At 40.8% G+C, this 19043-nt stretch overlaps 1 long non-coding RNA gene across 1 annotated transcript in view; it reads left to right on the top strand.

Moving 5' to 3' along the window:
• The first annotated feature begins 8517 nt into the window (after positions 1-8517).
• Positions 8518-19043, top strand: part of LOC129146724 (uncharacterized) — a 155514-nt gene continuing 144988 nt past the window's right edge. The window contains exon 1 of the long non-coding RNA XR_008553820.1: positions 8518-9114. This is a non-coding gene — a long non-coding RNA (uncharacterized LOC129146724). The remainder of the gene's footprint in view (positions 9115-19043) is intronic.

Genomic DNA, 19043 nt, shown 5'->3' with positions numbered 1-19043 from the left:
CCTTTTCTCTTCTTCTCTCATCATGCCTGTGGTTTTAATGACTGCCTCATGGAGATGTCTCACAGATGGTAAACCTCCTCTCTGTGCCTCAACCATGTTTATCTACCAGCTTACTAAAGATCTTTATGTGGATGTTTGAAAATCACTTCCAACTTAATGTTAAATTATGGTCATTATTTTTCTGCCCTCACCTAATCTTCTTTCAGAGTTCTTTTTCTAGCAAGTTACATCACAATTCATTCTGGTTGCAAATCAGAAACACAAATTCATCCTTGACACCACTCTACTTCACATTCATCAAGTCGTATAGATGTTACTTCCTAAGACTTTTAATTTTTATTATTATTTTTAAAGATTCATTTATTTATGCATATAAGACCTGGGGTACAGGCCAGAGGTGTGGGAGGTGGAGGATTCACAGACAGAATGGGGAGCAGAACAGGTGGATTAACTGAAATACACTGCTGAGGGGAGCAGCGGGTGAGTCAAGAGAGGTCTGCTGTGCTATGTGGTTTAGCTCCCTGGCCGGCAAGGGAATCGAACTCATGCCATGCTGCAGAGGCTGTGGATAGCTTCACAGTGCTGTGACTCAATCCCTTGTGCCACCAGGGAGGCCCTTACTTCCTAAGACTTTTAAATCCATTGACTTCTCTCCATTTCCATGTCTTCTTATTGGTCCACGTTACCAACTTTTCACATCTGGGATCCTACGAAGGCTTATATACCCTTGTAGCATCCACTTGTGCCCTGTATACTTTATCCACAATGCAACTCGAGTGATGGTTCTTATCACAAGTCTAGTATCTTACTTAAAAAAATTCTAGTACTCTAAGAACAAAGACCAAATCCTTAGGTGTGAAGGCCCTGTGAGATTGAGCTCCTCTACTTGCATAACTCTCATTGCTTCTCTCTCTCGACTTGCCTTTTTTAAAAAGATATCTTTTTGAGATATCTTTTATTTATTTTGGCATTCATGTTTTATAGAATATTATATCATAAAATTCATTCTTTTGAAATGTACAGTTCATTTTAATAGTTTCAATGTTGCGCAACCATCACCACTATTTCCCATTTTTTTATTTCATTGAGATAACTTTGGCTTACAACATTGCATATGATTTAGAGCTATGGGATCACACCCTTTAGATGTATATTGCAACATCACACCCACCACCAAAGCAACAATAGTCCTCCATTGTGCCCAGTCCATGCCTTGTTTTTACCTCATCTCCTCTGATAGCCTCATTTCTAGAGTCAGATTTCTAGGGTTTGTTATTGGTTTGGTTTTGCCTAACCCTTCATTTTGTTTCTCTATAATTTACACATAAGTGAAACCATAGATATTTACAATACTTGTTTTTCTCCTTCTGACTTATTTCGCTTAGCGTTATCCAACTCTAGTTCCATTCATGTTGTCACAAATGGTAAGAGTTCATCTACTTTACAGCTGAGTAGTATCTCATTGCATATATAAATATATTACATCTTCCTAATCCACTCATCAGTCCTTGTACACTTAGGTTGTTCCCATACCTTGACTATTTGTCAATAGTGCTGCAATGAACATAGCAGGGCATGTATTCCTTTAAATTTGTGTTTTTGTATTCTTTGGGTAGATACTTAGAAATATAATTGATGGACCATATAGTAGATCAATTTTCAATATTTTGCGAAACCTCCATTTTATTTTCCATAGAAGTTGGATAAGTTTACATTTCTATCAACAGTGCATGGGGGTTCCTTGCCATGCAAGGTGTGGTGGGGTGAGAGAATTCACCAGAGACAGAGTGGGGAGCACAACAGGCAGATCTACTGAATACACTGCTGAGGGGAGCAGTGTATTGGGTCACTTCCCTGGCTGGGGATCAAACTCGTGCTGCAGTGGCTGCTGATAGCTTCATAGTGCTGAGACTTAACTCCTTGCACCACCAGGGAGGCCCAAGATGAGCATCCTTTTCATGTGCTTGTTGACTATCTTTGTGTCTTCAATAGGAGAAATGTCTATTTAGGTCTTCTGCCCATTTTTTGATTGGGTTATTTGTTTTCTTTTTGTTGAGTTGCATGAATTCTTTGTAGATCTTGGATATTAGCCCCCTTGAATTCCACATTATTTTTATTATTCCTAAAAGAAATTTATTAGCAGTCACTCACCATTTCCTTTTCCTTCCAGATAATCTATAGCTGCTAATCTATATTATTTCTCTATGGTTTCGCCTATTCTGGACATTTCATTTAAGTCGAATCAAAAGAAGGGAATGTGGCTTTCTGTGTTTGGCTTTCTTTCACTTTGCATATTGTTTGCAAGGTGCATCGATGTTGTAGCATATAACTAATTTCTTTTTATTACCAAATTGCATGGATAGAGAATATTTTATTTATTCATTAATCAGTTAGTGGACAGTTCCATTTTTGGTTATTGTGAACAATGCTTCTATGAACATTTATGACCAAGAATTTGTGTAAACATAATCTTTTGGATATATATCTAGGAGTAGAATTGCTTGGTCACATGGTAATTCCATGTTCAACTCTTGAAGAAACTGCCAACAATTTTGCAGAGTGGCTGCACCAGTTCAAATTCTCACCAGCAATGTATGAAGATTCCAGTTTCTGCACATCTTTGCCTAGTTGCTATTGTCTGTCTTTCTTTTTTATTGTAGTCAGTTTCACAGTTAGGAAGTGTACTGCATTGTGGTTTTGATTTGTATGAGGTAGTTAATGCAGCACCTTTTTTAGATTTAATTTATGACATGCATCATATTCCTGATTTATTTATTTATTTTTAAAGATTTATTTATTTATTTATTTATATAAGCACTGGGTACAGTCAGAAGTGCGGAGGGTGAGAGAATTCACCAGAGCCAGAGCGGGGAGCAGAACAGGCAGACCGACGAAATACACTGCTGAGGGGAGCAGCGAGCGAGACAGGAGAGGTCTGCACACCATGTGGGACCCTCGCTGCAGTGGCTGCGGGCAGCTTCGCAGCCCAGCGCTCAACTGCTGTGCCATTGGGGAGGCCCTCATATTCCTTATTGCAACAGGTTGTTTCCATGTACAGTTCCTTCTCCCTCAACCCTTTGACCTATAACTTGATTTTTCTTTCTCTCTTTGTACAGATTGCAATTGTCATTTACTTAAGGAAGTTTTTCTCTGACATCTCTAGTCAAATCTATTGACTATAAGCTCTCATGTGATTATGTAATTATCACTCAGAGCCCTTACAACAGCTGCAACTCTGCACTTACTTATGTGATTTTTTTGATTAGTGCCTTCTCTACAGCAGGATATAAGTTTTCTAAAGGGAGATAGCCTGTTTATATTATTCCCCATTGCATTCTCAGAACACTTAATGCCCAGCACATAGTAGTTAGTTAACTAATACTTTTGAATGCATACAATAGTAAATAACCAGATTGGTTCTGGTTAAATAAATATCTGTAATAAGTAAAAGCACTTAAAACCACTATACATTCCTGTGGGACTTCTAGAAGCCAGTTTGGGGGTCACAGGTTTTTTCTCTATAACAATAATTATATACTTTGGTGAGTTAGAAAAGATAAATGGGGGTAGGAAAACAGGGCAGAGCAATGTTTATAAGAATGAGGATAGATACCTTTCTTCAGATTATTTTTACATACTCATGAATTACAAAGTTATGACTTTTTATGATTTTTAACGGCTTGAAAAAAATAAACTCATTTATCTTTTAAGCTAATTTCTTAAGGAGTTAATTTCCTTCCTAAAATAATTAGAATGAAATTTCAGTTTCTTTGCAGTGATTTGACCCATTTTCCACTAATCATATAAGCATTACTGGTCAAATCTTAGACTCCTAAAGAAAGCAAAATGTAAGAATACTAGAAAACTTTATCCACTGACACAAATTATCTCCATTGGAACTTTCAGCTTGAAACCCAAGATTCTTGTTCATTTCAGTTGAATGCTTCTACTAAGCATTAGATGACATTTACTTATACAAATGAAAGGTAGAATTTCAGGAAAATCTAATCTAACATCCTCTAACATTTATCATTTCAAGTGACCCACACTAAAGTTACTGTGCATACACTAGCACTCTGACACTCAGAGGGGATATCAGCTAGCAGTTAGGGCTCTTCACTCAAATACCTTGTAACCAGCAAGGAAATGAGTGACCAGTAGTCCATGTACATCAACAAACAATGACATCCTGAAATGGAATGGCTATGACTATCATAGCCTGCACCTCATCTGTGTTCAGGGTAGCCTTGGGTAATAAGATGGAAAACAGAAATATTAAAGAAAACGTATCTGTAAAGGGGCTTTTACTAAATCATTAAAGCTGCTTTTCCATCTCCCTGTTAGTAAACTCTTAATGGTTGAAAGCATGGAGGCCTAATGACAGGAGATGGACATGCCACAGACAGAAGTGGCCCTTGGACTCTGGAGGTCACTGTGGGATGGTGCGTGCAAAGGAATGTGCATCCTTTTTACATCTTTGTTCCAGTGGACATGGTCCACTGGCAAATCCTGTTGCACTAAGATCGGAGGGCACAGATAACCCAAACATAATCTAGACATGTGGACATTGTTTTTATGACACGGCATTTGGAATCCAAAGTGCACCGCTCTCCCAAGCCTCTCAAAAAACAAACAAGACAGGTTTCTTCTAACATGTAGAACTCTAGATCTGAAAGTCATTCTTATTTTGTCAGTTTTTAATTCTGTCTCTGTTGTTATTGATTTCAGTCTATTTTTCTTTGTCTCTATGTCTCACTTTTTATGTCTGTATCAGCTAACTACTTATTCTTGCAGAGGTGTTATGTTTCTATCTCTTAGATATTCTGTGTATACTACCTATAGATAGTTGTCTATTTAATATATATAAAACATGTAGGATTTATGCACAATCATATGTATGTATGTTGTTATATGTATATAGGTATGCATGTATCTATGTTACTCATAACCACCAAGCATATATAACCCCCAAGTAAAAAGGAAACCCTTAACTCAATCTGTCATTGAATGGGGAATCTATTTTATCTTCCTTTTATAGAAGAAGACAGTACTAGTTTCATCAGAAATAGTGTGAGGGTAAATTAGAATTTATGCATGCTTGTCCAGATAGACTTGATGCTTTACATGGCTTCCCTTTACATGGTTCAGTCACAATCACTCTGTCAAAAACTTGGGTTCTCTATATCTGCTCTTGGTATTCACCTGGGCTCTGCCTGGTACTACTGGGTACTACTGTTATTTGTTAACTTTGCACTGTGGGTTCTGACTGTTCTCTACCCCCTTGCCTGGACTTGCTTTGCCTCCCAGAACCATTTTCCCTGGAGTGCTGATTTCAATGCCCAGAAGTCATAGGAAGGTAGTTTCAGTTATTCCCAGAACCCCAGTTATTTCTAAGACCTTCATCATTCTCTAGTGGCAGCAGATTCAGAGCAGCACAGAACCCTTCTTGGGCAGCTTCATAAAGTATATCTGGGCCTCAGTGCCTTGGTTGTTAGGCTCAGGTGCTTCATCTTTAGGTCTCAGAAACCTCCAGAGGCCACAGAAGGTCATATCCCCACCTCTAGTGCTGCCACGTTGGCGGCAACTCCCACGACATCCTAGTGCAACCAAAGGAACTCAGATTCTACTTCACAACCTAGGACACGGTAGAGGCAGGGTGAGCACAGAGCGGGTTTTCTGATTCGAGCAGACTGGGGTAAAAGAGGTGTCCTGGAGCCCTTGGTGGATTTCTCAGGCTTTATTGAGCTTTTACATGTAGAGCAGCAACCAGGTACACAGCAGGAAAGGGTGCTGGGGGCCCAGGAGGCCAGAAGGCCTCCAAGCCCCCGGCAACTCTTCACTCTGGGCTACTCTGGCCTTCTTTCTCCCCTTCTTTCTCCTGTTCTCCCTCCTGCCTCTGCTTCTCCTGGCCAGTATCTCAATACTGCACCCATGGCCCATAGAAGTAAATAACACTACTTATAACAATGTAACAGATGCAGGTACCCCATTAGGCAGGGCAATCCTAATGGCAGGAGGGCAGGAAAGCCTGAAAATCATTTACCCTACAGACACCCAATCCTGTTGGCATTCCTGTTACTCCAATCCTTAACAGATGCACTGGGAGGAATTGATCTGCAACTCAAAGACACTGCTGTGCTTTCTCATGCAGATACAATTTAATGAGCATATCTAGAACTCTAGGGCCCACAGAGGTAATGTGGTTTGCCTTATATTTGGTGAAAGAAGCAGTGTTAAATAAAAATTTTCTTCCAGATTAGTAAACCTGCATTAGAGGACTTCCTGAACCTTCTAGATGATTAAGGCAAACAGTATAAGGTGGACTCAAGATTATTTGGCTTTACCAGAGGTGGGAAAATGACCAGCTGCATCATTTAGTTTCAGAATGGATTGGTCAAATCTTAGGACATTGTTTTAGGAAGGGCTAAGGGGTATGGATTTTGATGAGCTGGAATAAGTCTGTTACTTCCTCCCATACTCTAATGCTTGATTAATCTCATTCACACTCACTGAATACTGTGAGATAGAGGATGCTCTTACCAAGATTGCATAGCCTGTAATCACCTGTAATTAGCCCACGTGCTGTTCTGATCTGTATCCAGCCTAGTTCCAAAGGCAGGGTCTAGATTTAGACTGTATGGATTCAAGTCTCATGTTCTTATGCAAATCACTTTTACTTGAGCTTCAGTTTCTAATATAGAAAATGGAAATAATAGCTGTAGGTTCTACATGGAATAGAGAATAGTGCCTGGCACAAGGAGAAACTAATACTAGCTGTTGTTATTATTGTGATTGTGGCCAGATGGTCCTCATGGACCACTGATGTCCTAATGTGTAACTTGTCTCTCACTGGTACAGACCTCAGAACTCTGTCCATCTTCTTTAATCTATACTGCTGGGTAAAACTGCCATAGGAGTTTTAAGAGAACCTATCTTGATATTCAGAGCAAACTTGCTGTAAGGCAAGTCATACACAAGGAAATTGTCACAAAATAAGAACTGAATTTCTATCAGGACACCCAAATTTACAGCAATTTCGGCAGTTGCCTCTGCTACCTCTGGGCATCTCCACATTATTCCTGCAGTACCTTTGGGATTCTGGCAGTTGGTCATATTATATGCTTTATGGACCTCCAGGATGCCTTAGGTAATGAATACAATCTCTAACACTGCAGAACACCCTTCAAGGTGGATGCTAGGCATGCCCTTTTATTTTTTTCTCCAATTTTTGCTTGTGAGAGCCTGTCATTGTGTCTCATACTGCTTCTTTTGTCATTATCACTACTTCATGGCCCTGTGGTGCTGCCGACATCATTTGCCTAGAAGCCAGGCTTTTGTATGCTTTACCTACCTACTGCATTCTAGAATTGCTGTGCATCTTACTCTTTAAGCTTCAGTGAATTCAGACACCCTATTCTCTGAAGGCTTCTCAGCAGCCTATCCCCACATCCTTCTGCTCTTGTCCCCACCCTGCCTGCTATCTGGCCACTGAACCACTCCTGAATCTCGTTGGCATAGCCCCAGACATAATTGTTTGGCGCCCATGCGAACATGTCTTTTAGTGTCACTGTAGTGGCAGGAGGACATGGAGCAGGATCTCTACCATCCGAGCAGACAGATGAAGGAGGAGTGAGTCCTGGAGCCCTTGGTGACTTTTCAGGCTTTTATTGGGATTTACCAGGTACACAGCAGGCAGGGTGCCAGGAGGTCCGGAGGCTGGCAGGCTTCCCAGCCCCCAGCAAGTCTTCACTCTATCTGGGCTCTCCGACGTTCTCTGGTGGTCTCTGCTTCTTCTCTGCTTCTTCTGACATCCCCGTGATGCCGCCCTTCTAAGCCCAGTCTTAGCCCGGTGAATCCCATCTACTTATGCTCACACCCTATTCCAGGTGCCCGCCATCAGGCATGCATTCAGGACTGCAGATCCATCAATTCTAATGGTAGGAGGCCTGATATCATTTACTTACCCTACAATCACTCCTGGTCAGATTTCCCCCAGGGCATGTAAACACCACTAGGATGGTTGAATTGGTGGTTTTGAAACCAGGGCCGCTCAGTACATGCAACCTGTGGGGCAAGGCTGGGTCTTTCCCTCTGCAGCCTAAGTGGTGGAAGCTATTGGAAAAGTGGTGGCCATTTTGCACCCAGCCGTAGAAGCTGCTTGTGGGCAGTGCAAGTGGTAGGCATTTTACTGCCGGCACCAGTGCCCCACTGGGGCTCAGGCTGAAGGTAAAGGCTGACAATGATGGCAGGCAGCAGTGGTTCCCCTACCACACTGCTCCAGGGTATGCAGCCCCTGGCTTAGGGCTGCAGGGAGGAGCACGGCCCTCCCCCCACCGAGGGGCCAGCCTAATGCTGTGGCTCTAGCAGCAGGCAGTAGAGAGGCCCATGGGTTTGGTGCCTGGATCTTAGCGTGGAGCAATCAGGTGTGAGCTATGAGCTGGTTGGGGAATGGTCCAATCAGCCGCAGGATTGAAAATCATCCAATCAGACTGGTGGGAGGTTGGGGGAACCCTGAAAGAGGTTGTAAGTCAGAGCAGGCAGAAGCTTGGGACGCTCAGACTCTCTTGTGGAAGGACTCTGTTTCTAGCCTCAGGAGAAAGAGGAAGCATGTAGCAGCTGACTGCTGAAGAAAGAAGAGAAACTGAGAAGCTTCGTGGAGAAGCAAAAGAGCTTTGCAGAGGCTGGGGGCTGCCACCCCCTGGACATGCCTAAAAAGGAGCACCCAGCTTAAACAGCTGTTTATTGTTGGTGTGGGCCAACAGCTCACAAGCTGTACTTTCCCATGCCACCCAGCACTTTGACAGGTGACCAGCTCTCTGTGTTCTGGTCACTTCTGAGAGTTAACTGCTTCTGACCCCGACACTGCATCCCAGTGCTGTTGCCTCCATTGCTGTCTGGTCCAACTTCCGGTATTGTCCATCCCAACCTTCAGACTGTGGCTGTGGGCTGCTGCAGTGTCATCGCAACGGCCCCCTGCTGCAAGCATCTCCAGCTGCTGTGACTTGGATCCTGGCCTGCTGCTTGCAGGTGCCGGTTGCTGCAGGCCCTCGTTGGCAGGAATGAGCCATCTTGGATGAGCAGCCTTTTGTTTAGGGCTTCTGGACACTCTCTGGGGTAAGTTAGCTGCCACCTGTGGCCTTAGAAACTCTTGGTTTCCCCTGTTTTTTAAATAACCCCCATTGTTGTTGTTCCCTGGGCCAAAGTGGTCTTGCAATTGTGTGCATGGATGAGAACCCGCAGACAGTTGCCTGTCCTCTATGGCTATGGTCCTTTGGATGCTGTAGTCCCCCCTCTTTTTAAAGATTTATTTATTTATGCATAGAAGAGATAGGGTACAGGCCAGAGGTGCAGGGCTGAGAGGATTCACCAGAAACAGAGTAGGGAGCAGAACAGGCAGATCTACCAAAATACACTGCTGAGAGGAGCAGCGGGCAAGATAGGAGATGTCTGCTGCACCATGTTTTTCACCTCCCTGGCCCAGGATCGAATTGGTGCTGCAGTGGCTGTGGATAGCTTCATTTGGCAGTGACTTAACACCTTGTGCCACCAGGGAGGCCCTATAGTCCCTCTTTATAGCACTGAAGCCAGCATGTGCTGTTCTCATTGCTGCTGCTGATTTTCACCGTTGTCTAGCTGTGAAAAGCCAGGAATTTAGCTCTTGAACCACCAGTTTCTTGACCCATGAAGCTGTAAAAAGGAATTTGCAGGCTTTTTAGACAAGTAAGCAGAGAGAAGCAAATTTCATTTAAGAAAGTAGAAATTTTATTTAAAGGAAGAAAGCAAAGACTCCCAGGTACTCTGTACCTGGGAGGGTCAAAGAAGCTTTTATGGAACCATGTCTAGGGAGCAGTTAAACTTTTTCTCTATTCTAAAATCTCATCATCCTCTTCGTGATTGACTCTCTCTCCCAGTGGCCACACTCCTTTAGGCAGATGTGTCCATTTTCCCAGCTCTTATCTTAGAGTTTCTCCTTTACCTCCTCTGTCCAAGTTCTCTTAACATTTATTGTCCTTGTTAGTCCTTCTGGATTTCTCTGCCCTCAGAAGCATATTTAACTCCCAAAGCCCCTGCCTGCACTGTCCCATTTAATTAACCCTAACTTGCCTTAGGACTCAGCACTATTTCAGTTTTAGTGCCTATCATGTGCCTGACAGCTATTCCATGTGCAGGGACACACAAAGACAGCACAGTCAAAGTCTTAAACAGCTCACATGGCAATAGAGAAAAAGCCCCATAAACAAGCCAATCAACAAACATATGTGATACAATTTCAGATAGTGGTAAATGCTGTGAAGTACATAAGTAAGGTTAATAACACTGATGGCTAAACCAGATCCTTATGAGGAAAAGGATGCCAGCCTCACATACCCCAAATCTACCGGAAGAGGCTTTCTTTTATAAAAATATAATAAATTACATTTCTTTGTTGCAATTGATAGAATATTGAGTCATCTTTGTGGAACTGAAGATAGAAGTGTAGCAAATATTTAATCTACCTTTATGTAGGTTTCCTCTTGGGAAAATTTGATGTCAGATCCTTAAAGGTCATGGTTTGGCAACTTAGACCAAAATATTACAATGTTGTATTGGAATAATTTTAAAAGTGAATTTACTCTTGGGATTCTTAATGCTCATGTCATTCCCAGAGTCAGGGTGAGTGCTTGCAGTCCTGACTCATTACTCATTACTGTATGTTTCCATTGGTGTTAATTACCTGCAGGTGTCTTAATTTCTCCCTTTAAGAAATAGGGGTTTCACCTGGTTTAATTCCAATTAACCTGGTTTAATTCCAATTATTTGTTTTCTTTATGAAATTTGCCTCACAGCTGGAAATATTCAGGTAAATTTTGACTCCATTTAGATTGTGCTGCTAAGATAGTAGATTTGGGGAGATATATTTTGCAACCGATTGTTTTGCATTTTATTGCAAGAGGGTAACAGTTTCAAGATGATTTGTATTTCAAAAACGGTGATGATAATGGTAAATATAGTATAGTGTTTTTTGGCTAATTACTCCCAAATAAAAATACAGTTTAAAGTTAATCCCTGTGATAATATATTTCTTCATAATTGATAGCTATAAATATATGCATTTCTTAACTTGGGTTGTATATAATGGGGTTATAATCAATTTAGGGCCCTACCTTTTTTTTAAAAATAAAACTTTCTTGATTTACTGTTTTTTAATACTACATATATTTTAGGAATATAACCTCACATCTTGATATGTTTATATATAGGGCCATACTTTGAGAATTGAGGCAAAATTTACATACAATTAAATGCATGGTCTTAATTATAATATCCAATGAATTTTGATAAACATCCAATGTAACTATTGCCCCAGTCAAGATATAGAGCATTTCCATCATTCCAGAAAATTCCATTATATAAAGCACTGAGTCTGTGGTATGTAGACTATGTTTGAAAATAAAAATTACAGTCAGAAATCTGACTTATTCATGCCAATAAGTTAAAAGACGCTTGTACAATGTATTAATGAATCCTAACTAAAACCATTTCATTGACATTTGCTGCCATTAAATATTGTCCATTTCCCATGGGTTTATCAGCAGTGCCCAAATCATTTGGGAAAAACTTTATTCCTGAGGTAGCAAAAGCTTTCTGGTTAATTTAACAATGCCCTAATTATAATAGCTTCTTATAATTAGTCCAAAACAGGAGATTTCATTTCACTGACATAAAACATGTCTATCATCTGTATCTTCTGGGTATAGAAGGCAATCTGGATTTTCCTGTTAAAATGGGATGAATGCCACCTGAAGAGACATGGACTGAAGCGAGAACTGCATTTTTTTTCATTCATTCAACAGATTTAAACTCTTCTAATGTGCTAAGCACTGCTAAATAATGGGGTCACAGCAGTGATCAAAACAGAAAATCCATCTCCTCAGAGAAAAGTGACCAACAAAACAAAAAAACAAAATCTACAAACAAAAACCCATCTAAAGGAGACCAGTAATATGTTAGGTGATGGGAATTAGGAAAACAAAAACAAGGGCTAGAGGGTGGGTAAAGGATGAGAGTTATTTTAGTGCCATCATGGACAGCCTCTCTGGAAAAGTGACATTTGAGTGGAGGTATGAGAAAAAAAAGTAAAAATGTGCTTAAATGTAAAAATGTGCTTAAGAACTGCAAGGTGATGGGAATGACTGAGGCAGAAGCAAGGGTATTGGTGAGGAAGAATAGTCAGATCATTAGATTATATAGGATGTTCTCAGCCATGGTAAGAACTTTGAGTTGGGAATGTGGGAGTTGTGTGGTGTCTTGGTGTTTTAAACCAAAAGCAAGTGAATTTTATTGGGGAAGTAGCTTACCTGAAAACAAAAGAATCTAAAATCTTTCCCATCATTTACAGATACGGAGTATCAAAAACTAAGGTTGATCATAGAGATACTTAAAAATTATATCTCTACATAGGTTTTTAAATTAAAATTTTATTGGAATAATTTCAGACAGAAAAATTGCAAAGATGGTATGGAAAGTTGCTGTATGCCTTTTATCCATTTTCCTTCACTGTTAAATTATCAGTGTTCAATTGTCAAGCCGAGAAAACTGACATTGGCATATTACTAATAACTAAATTTCAGATTTTATTTGGGTTTAATTGGTTTCTCCATTAATGTCCTCTTCCTGTTCTATGACCCAGTCCATGGTACTATACTGTGTTTAGTTAATCCCCCTCCCCCTAGTTTCTGGTCTGTGATAGTTTCTATCTTTCCTTATTTCTCAGGACCTTGACTATCTTGAGTATTGGTCATATATCTTATAGAATGTCCACTAGTTTGGGTTAGTCTTGTTTTTTCAAGATTAGACTAGGACTTTGAGATTTTGGAAAGTACACCACAGGTGAAGTGCCCTTCTCATCACCTCATAGAGATACTGGATATTCATGTTACCTCACTGGTAATGCTAACCTTCGTTACTTGGTTGAGGTAGATTTGTCAGGTTTCTCCATCAGATCTCCATCATAAAATTAATGTTCCCTTTTCCTATTCTAGTCTTTGGGATCTAGTTCACCAGAAGGGAGAAAAGGGTAATGGGAATTAAGCTTCTTTGGAGGAGAAACACAATCCTGTTTATGCTCTAAAAGGGTCAAGTTGTGTAGAAAGTAGATAGTAGGAACAAGAGCAGAAACAGGGAGATCCACGTGAAATGGTTGCTTAACTAGTGTGAGAGTTGTGGAAAAGAGGAAGGTGGCTGGTGCTTAGTAGAGTCCTTAGGTCTTATTTGCCTTTCTGCCTTAATTGCCACCTGGGCAATGGTCATTGGTAATGATGACAATATTTTTACTAATTACATCACTTCCTGGAAGGACAATGTTGGGTATCATAGTTATTTCTGACCAATTTGCATGCATTCTCAAAGTAAACCTAACGGCTCCTTAGGTGAAGCTACAAATGTCACAGACTTCAAAGAGAATTATTAGCATAAAAAATTGTAATTAAGGCTAGGGAAATTAATTTCTTCAGCACCTTTGTATTCGGCCTTGTTTTAGGTGCTTTATATTTATTGTGGATATGAGTTTCAAGGCCCACGAAAAAGCATGAATATTACTATTTTTCTAAAAGCCAAGTTAAATTTTATATTAAACCTTCACTTTTTTATGTAAAACTTTTCCAGTTATATCTATGTCCACTCAGTGCCTTTGGTCATCACATTAGTCATTTCATATTTAAGACCATGCAAATCTGGATTTCCCCTACTTTTCCCCTGATATTGATCCTTGATCAATGAAATGGCAGAGATTAGAGAACATTTCTGTAGCTATTGAGGATAAGATGGCATCTTTTTCTGAATCCTTATCTGTTGAGATCTTGTTCCCTCTCCCAAGATTTATAGCTAGTTGGCTTGGTCTTTTGCCATACCCCTCTCCACACTGACAATTTAGTAGGGGGAAAAATGCATTGTTATTGGCTCCCCAGAAGGATGCATGCTGTATCCTTCCTGCAGCGTCCCCTAATTCAGCCTTGAGACCCCCTAAAATCTAGCAGATGCTCTTCGAACAAGTGGTATTCAAGTCCCCTCTCTTCAAGGATCCTCAAACCTATGAATGTCCCATCATTATTCTCTAGCAGAGCCTCTCCTTCCTGGAACTTGGCCTATGGGTCCAGGGTGTTGGGTCTAGCTTGCTCTTCACATCTCTCAGCTTGTAGATGACTCTTGTTTATGAAGTGTTTGAGGGCAGAAGTCGAAGAAGTAGAAGGGGGGCCTTCTAGTAGTCTCCGCCTGTAGTCTTCTGAAATCGTCTGTATTGTGTTTTAAGAATTGGATCTTTAGAAAAATCAAGAATTTTGCGTGCAATAGTTTGAGGTAGAACTGGGGCATGGTAGAGCCCAGGTCTCATTTGAAGAGTTGGGTTGAAGAGTGCAGGAGTGGAAAACCGGATGGCACGGCAACTCATGGACTGCTGCTTCATAATCATCTTCACATGATTTCATTTGTTCTTTTTATTGGTTCCATGACTCCTCTCTTCATTGCAATTTCTTAAATGAGAAAGTTAAGAGATGTTAAAAAAATTGTCCATGTTTGAACAGATAGTATTTCTGCTTGGTAGAATCAGAAATCAAAACCAGATGTTTTGTGACACCAAAATCCATTGTTTGGTCCATAATCAGACACATAATCAAGCTCAGCTCATATTCAGATTCACACACCAACATTTTCTATCCATGTGAATGACCAAAGCATTTCAGAAAGCAATGAATGGGCATGGGCTATGGATAGGAGCTTTTGAGGGCACCGGCTTGGTAGTAGGTATCTAGCATCTATTTCCATCCCCCCTCCCCAAATTTCAAAGTGTAATTGAGTGCCTGTAATGTGGTGCAGTGATACAATTGTGAACAAGCCAGTTCTTGCCCTTATAGAAGTTAGGGATGAGAGCGGCAAGTCAAAGACTTTTTGTATTTTGATATTTGTATGAAAAGCGGTATTTTCCTCCTACTCCTTCAAAACAAGGTGAACTGAGCTCCAGCTGAGGCAGGTTTGGGGAGGCTGTCTATTCTTGGGCCCACCCTCCTAGATAATGAAGTCCTTGTCTGTAACCAAAGGCTGGCTGTCTCTTGTGCCTACTGTAACCATCCCCCCACAAACACTGCATCCTCTGCAGCCAAAGCACCACTACCTCTTACTGATTGCCTCTGAAAAGACTTCCACTGTTCGGCCTCCAGCCTGCGCCCCTCTAGCCTGTGGAGTTCTTTTCATTGGCCTGGCCTCCCCTCTGGCCTGAACTAGGCTGTATTTGTGAGGTAAATACCACCAGGGCAATCAAATGCCACAGAAATATAGCAGAAAGATGCAAAGCAAACTACACCATTTCTTCCTCCTTGGATTTAGAGGCCCTAGGAAGAGCTGACGGGAGGATGCTGTTGGAGACTGCTTATTTTTGCTTGAACAGGCAGTGTTTAAAAGAAAGAAAAGCAAAGAAAGTAGTTATTTTCAAAATTTGGCCTTTTCCCTCCATTCTCTCCCTGCTGCAGATTTCTATTCAAAGACTCATTTTCTCCCTCAGACACTTCTGCTTCTGAATTTATTTCACATAAAAAGCATGGCATATGTTTTCTTATAGATTTTTTTAAGGTGACAGTGAATTTCTCCAATTCCCAACTTTTTCTGCTGATTGCTTCTGCAAGGGGAACACAGAACACACTTCAGCAGCTTCAGCTGCCAGAATGAGATCAAAGGGTCAGTGGTGGGATGGCCACGCTTGGCTGGGAGTTTGTGTGCTCTGATGGAGGATCTTGCCCCTAAGTGCAGACTTTTTTTGCTTCAAGGGACAATGGAATCTAGGCTTGGGGAAGTATGAGCCAATGACCTACCTGCTAGGCTGGGCTTTAGGAAGGCAGGGTCCTGTGTGGTGCTGCCTCTGGGCAGGGAAACTGGGGCATGTCCCTTTCAATTCTAGCTGTTTGAATATGACAGCCACTCTGCCACCTCATAAATCTGACAGGAACCTGTGCCCTTCACCCTCCATTGCCACCCCACACCCTCATTTTCTGGAAGTTACACTCTAAGCGACCTACTTAAGAAAACACCAAACAGAAATATCAGAATTTGTGAAAAATAATGGCGGGGAGAAAAGGGGGTGTTGAATATTCATGCTGCTGCATTTATTTCTTTAGATAACAACATATAAACTATGATTTAAATAAGAAGATAAATGTGGCAAATACCTTCTTATGGTTAGACATATGTAGTTGACAGACGAAAAGAAACAGAATTTGTTGATTTGCCTTTGACCTCTTATCGAGTCCTCACAATTGCTGTGTGTGGTAGATTTATTCCCACTTTCAAGGTGAGGAAATTGAAACAGAGGACAACATAAGTAGTGAATTAAATATCTTCTAACTGGCCGAGGAGAAGTTCCAACCCAAGGCCAGGGCAGGTGATGTGAGCCACCATGGGTCCTCTGCTGTGAATCAGGACCCTAGGGGTTGAGACTAGATATCCCTGCTCAGAGTCTAAGTCTCAGGATAATCCTGTCTTACTGGCTTCACGGGACTGTGGTAACAACCATGACTGAGGGACAACATGGGAGTGCTTGGTAAATGACAAGGTGTTACACAAACACCAGAGGCGACCATTGTTGCTTCCTGACCAGAGTAAGGCACACCTGTTGATGAATTATTGCAATATTTAGCTGTGTCTCCCATAGCAGAATCCTGATATTGGCACTGGAACATATTCCCACCAAGGTTTGTTTCCCATCAATGCAAAGGCAGGCCATATGGTAGGTACTTGATACCCATGAAGAGGATGTTGGGGTAGTCCTTAAGAGCCAGACTACTGGAGTAAAAATCACCTGTCTGCCACTTGCTAGTTTTGTGACTTTGGGCAATTTACTTAACCTCTCTGTTTGTTTTCCATTCTGTAACATGGGACTAAAATATTTAATATGATTATGGAGAAGATTAAATGAATCAATTCATGCATAGTTCTTAGTACAATGCCTGGAACATAATGAGGACTGTACAAGTGCTAACTGGCTAGTCCACTTGTTAGTTGATTTTGCCAACCTTGACAGAATTTGCATGTTGGCATGTTGGTGGCAATGATAAACTTCACCATACATTATAGAGTGCTACAATGTAGAAAGTTCCAGATCAGTGACTTTTCTACAAATAGAATTCCTTATGACTCACAAAGATCTGACTTCTCTGACTAGTATTTCTTATGTGGAACAAGTGTGTGCCAGACTTGGCGAGGAAGTAGGCATGACCCTGCCTTACACCCCTCTTCAGCCTCATCTCATGCCGTGCCATCTCAGAACCCCCATCCACTCACGCTGACTCCTGCCAGGTCTTAGAATGGGACATGCTCTCTCCTCTCAAACACCCCATTCCTTCTATGTGAAACGCTTTTTCTTTGTTGCCATAGTCCCAGATGCAGCCATCAGTTTGCTCTCATCTGTCTGCTTAACTCCCAGGTCTCAGTTTAGATGTCATTTCTTGGGGAGGTTTGTCCTGATGACCTTTGACTTGTTTAGGAAAAAATAAAAATGCAGTACAATCTCTATTAATGATTTGAATGGGAATTGGTACCCTGATAACTGGAGTAATGGCATTTGATTAACCAATTATACATTTGTTTTCCATAAATGATACACTATTTTTAAAAATCAAATGAAATATATTTATAAGTTATATTCTTATTCATACTTCCTGGTTTTAATATCACACAAATTGCCTTTTTTTATTTAAATATTTTTTATTTATACAAGAACTGGGGTACAGGCCAGAGGCACGGGAGGGTGAGAGAATTCACCAGAGACAGAGTGGGGAGCAGAACAGGCAGACTGACTGAAATACACTGCTGAGGGGAGCAGCCGGCAAGACAGGAGAGGTCTGTGTGCCATGTGGGAATCTCCTGGCCAGCCGGGAATCAAACCCACACTGCAGAGGCTGCAGACAGCTCCACAGTGCTGCGCTCAACCTGCTGCGCGATCAGGGAGGCCCTCCCCCCCCCTTTTTTTTGGCTATTTAATCCTCTTATGCCAGACAAAATCAGAATTGACTTTTTCTTTTTTTAAGGAAAACAATGCGTTGAAAGCTTCATATTCCTGAAAAATCTAGAAAATGTCAAATGACTTTTACTTCTTCTGCTTTCATTTTTCTAAAATGATATTGCATAAGATCCCAATATTGCATACTGGTTTCACTCATTTGATAAACAAAAACAATAGAAAAAATGGGGAGATTTATACCTAAACTTAAATAGTGTTGTATGTGAGAGGTAGGTAAAAGGACTTTTATTTTACTCCCCTTGCTTCCACTGTATTCTTTAAATTTTCTATAATTAACATACTCTGGCAGAATCAAAATTACTTAAAATTTAAAAATGAAAACAAGGACAACTTCAGTGTTCTCTAAATTCATTCCAATGAACAAGCTCAGTTAACAATGACTGGGAAGAAGGAGCATTCAAAACAAATAGACCATTTCCCTGCCTTCAGGGAGAGAGCCATCAGAAAACTACTCAGGAAAGCGCCTTAAGAAAAACACATCCTTTTTCTGACTGTACTGAATTTTCCCTCCATTTTCATCTGTCAGATCTCCTACTCCCTGCTTCGACTTCCTTCTTACATAATTTTTTAACCTGCTGTAGCTATTCCTTCACTTCAGTTACACCTCGTCAGAGGTGTCTGTCACCTTCTTTCCATATATTCCTCATCTCAGTATTTCTTCCCTGCCTTCTGCTCAGTTGCTCCTGACTTTTCTCACTGGTGGGGGATGAGGAAAGCAACCTCAAACTTTTAAGATATCCAGAGATCCCCTTTACATTCTGCTTAGAAATTTTTCCAAAACATTTTTTTTCATATAAGCTTTTTCACATGCATCAAATGAAATTTTAGTATTTTTAAAAATTTATTTATAAGCAACATATACAAAAAGAAATTAGCTATCTGAGATTGTGCTTTCAGAAACTTGGCTAGATTTCCTGTTATAGGCCTAAAGGGTCCTGATACTTACCATTTAATGACATTTAACTTCTTGAAAGATCTGAAAATAGCAAGTGATTACCCT

This window comes from Talpa occidentalis, unplaced genomic scaffold, assembly GCF_014898055.3.
Source record: "Talpa occidentalis isolate TD23 unplaced genomic scaffold, MPIMG_talOcc4v2.1 talOcc4.4, whole genome shotgun sequence".
Classification (NCBI taxonomy): domain Eukaryota; kingdom Metazoa; phylum Chordata; class Mammalia; order Eulipotyphla; family Talpidae; genus Talpa; species Talpa occidentalis.
Note: the sequence above shows the minus strand (reverse complement) of the source record. Positions and strands in the feature narration are given on the sequence as shown.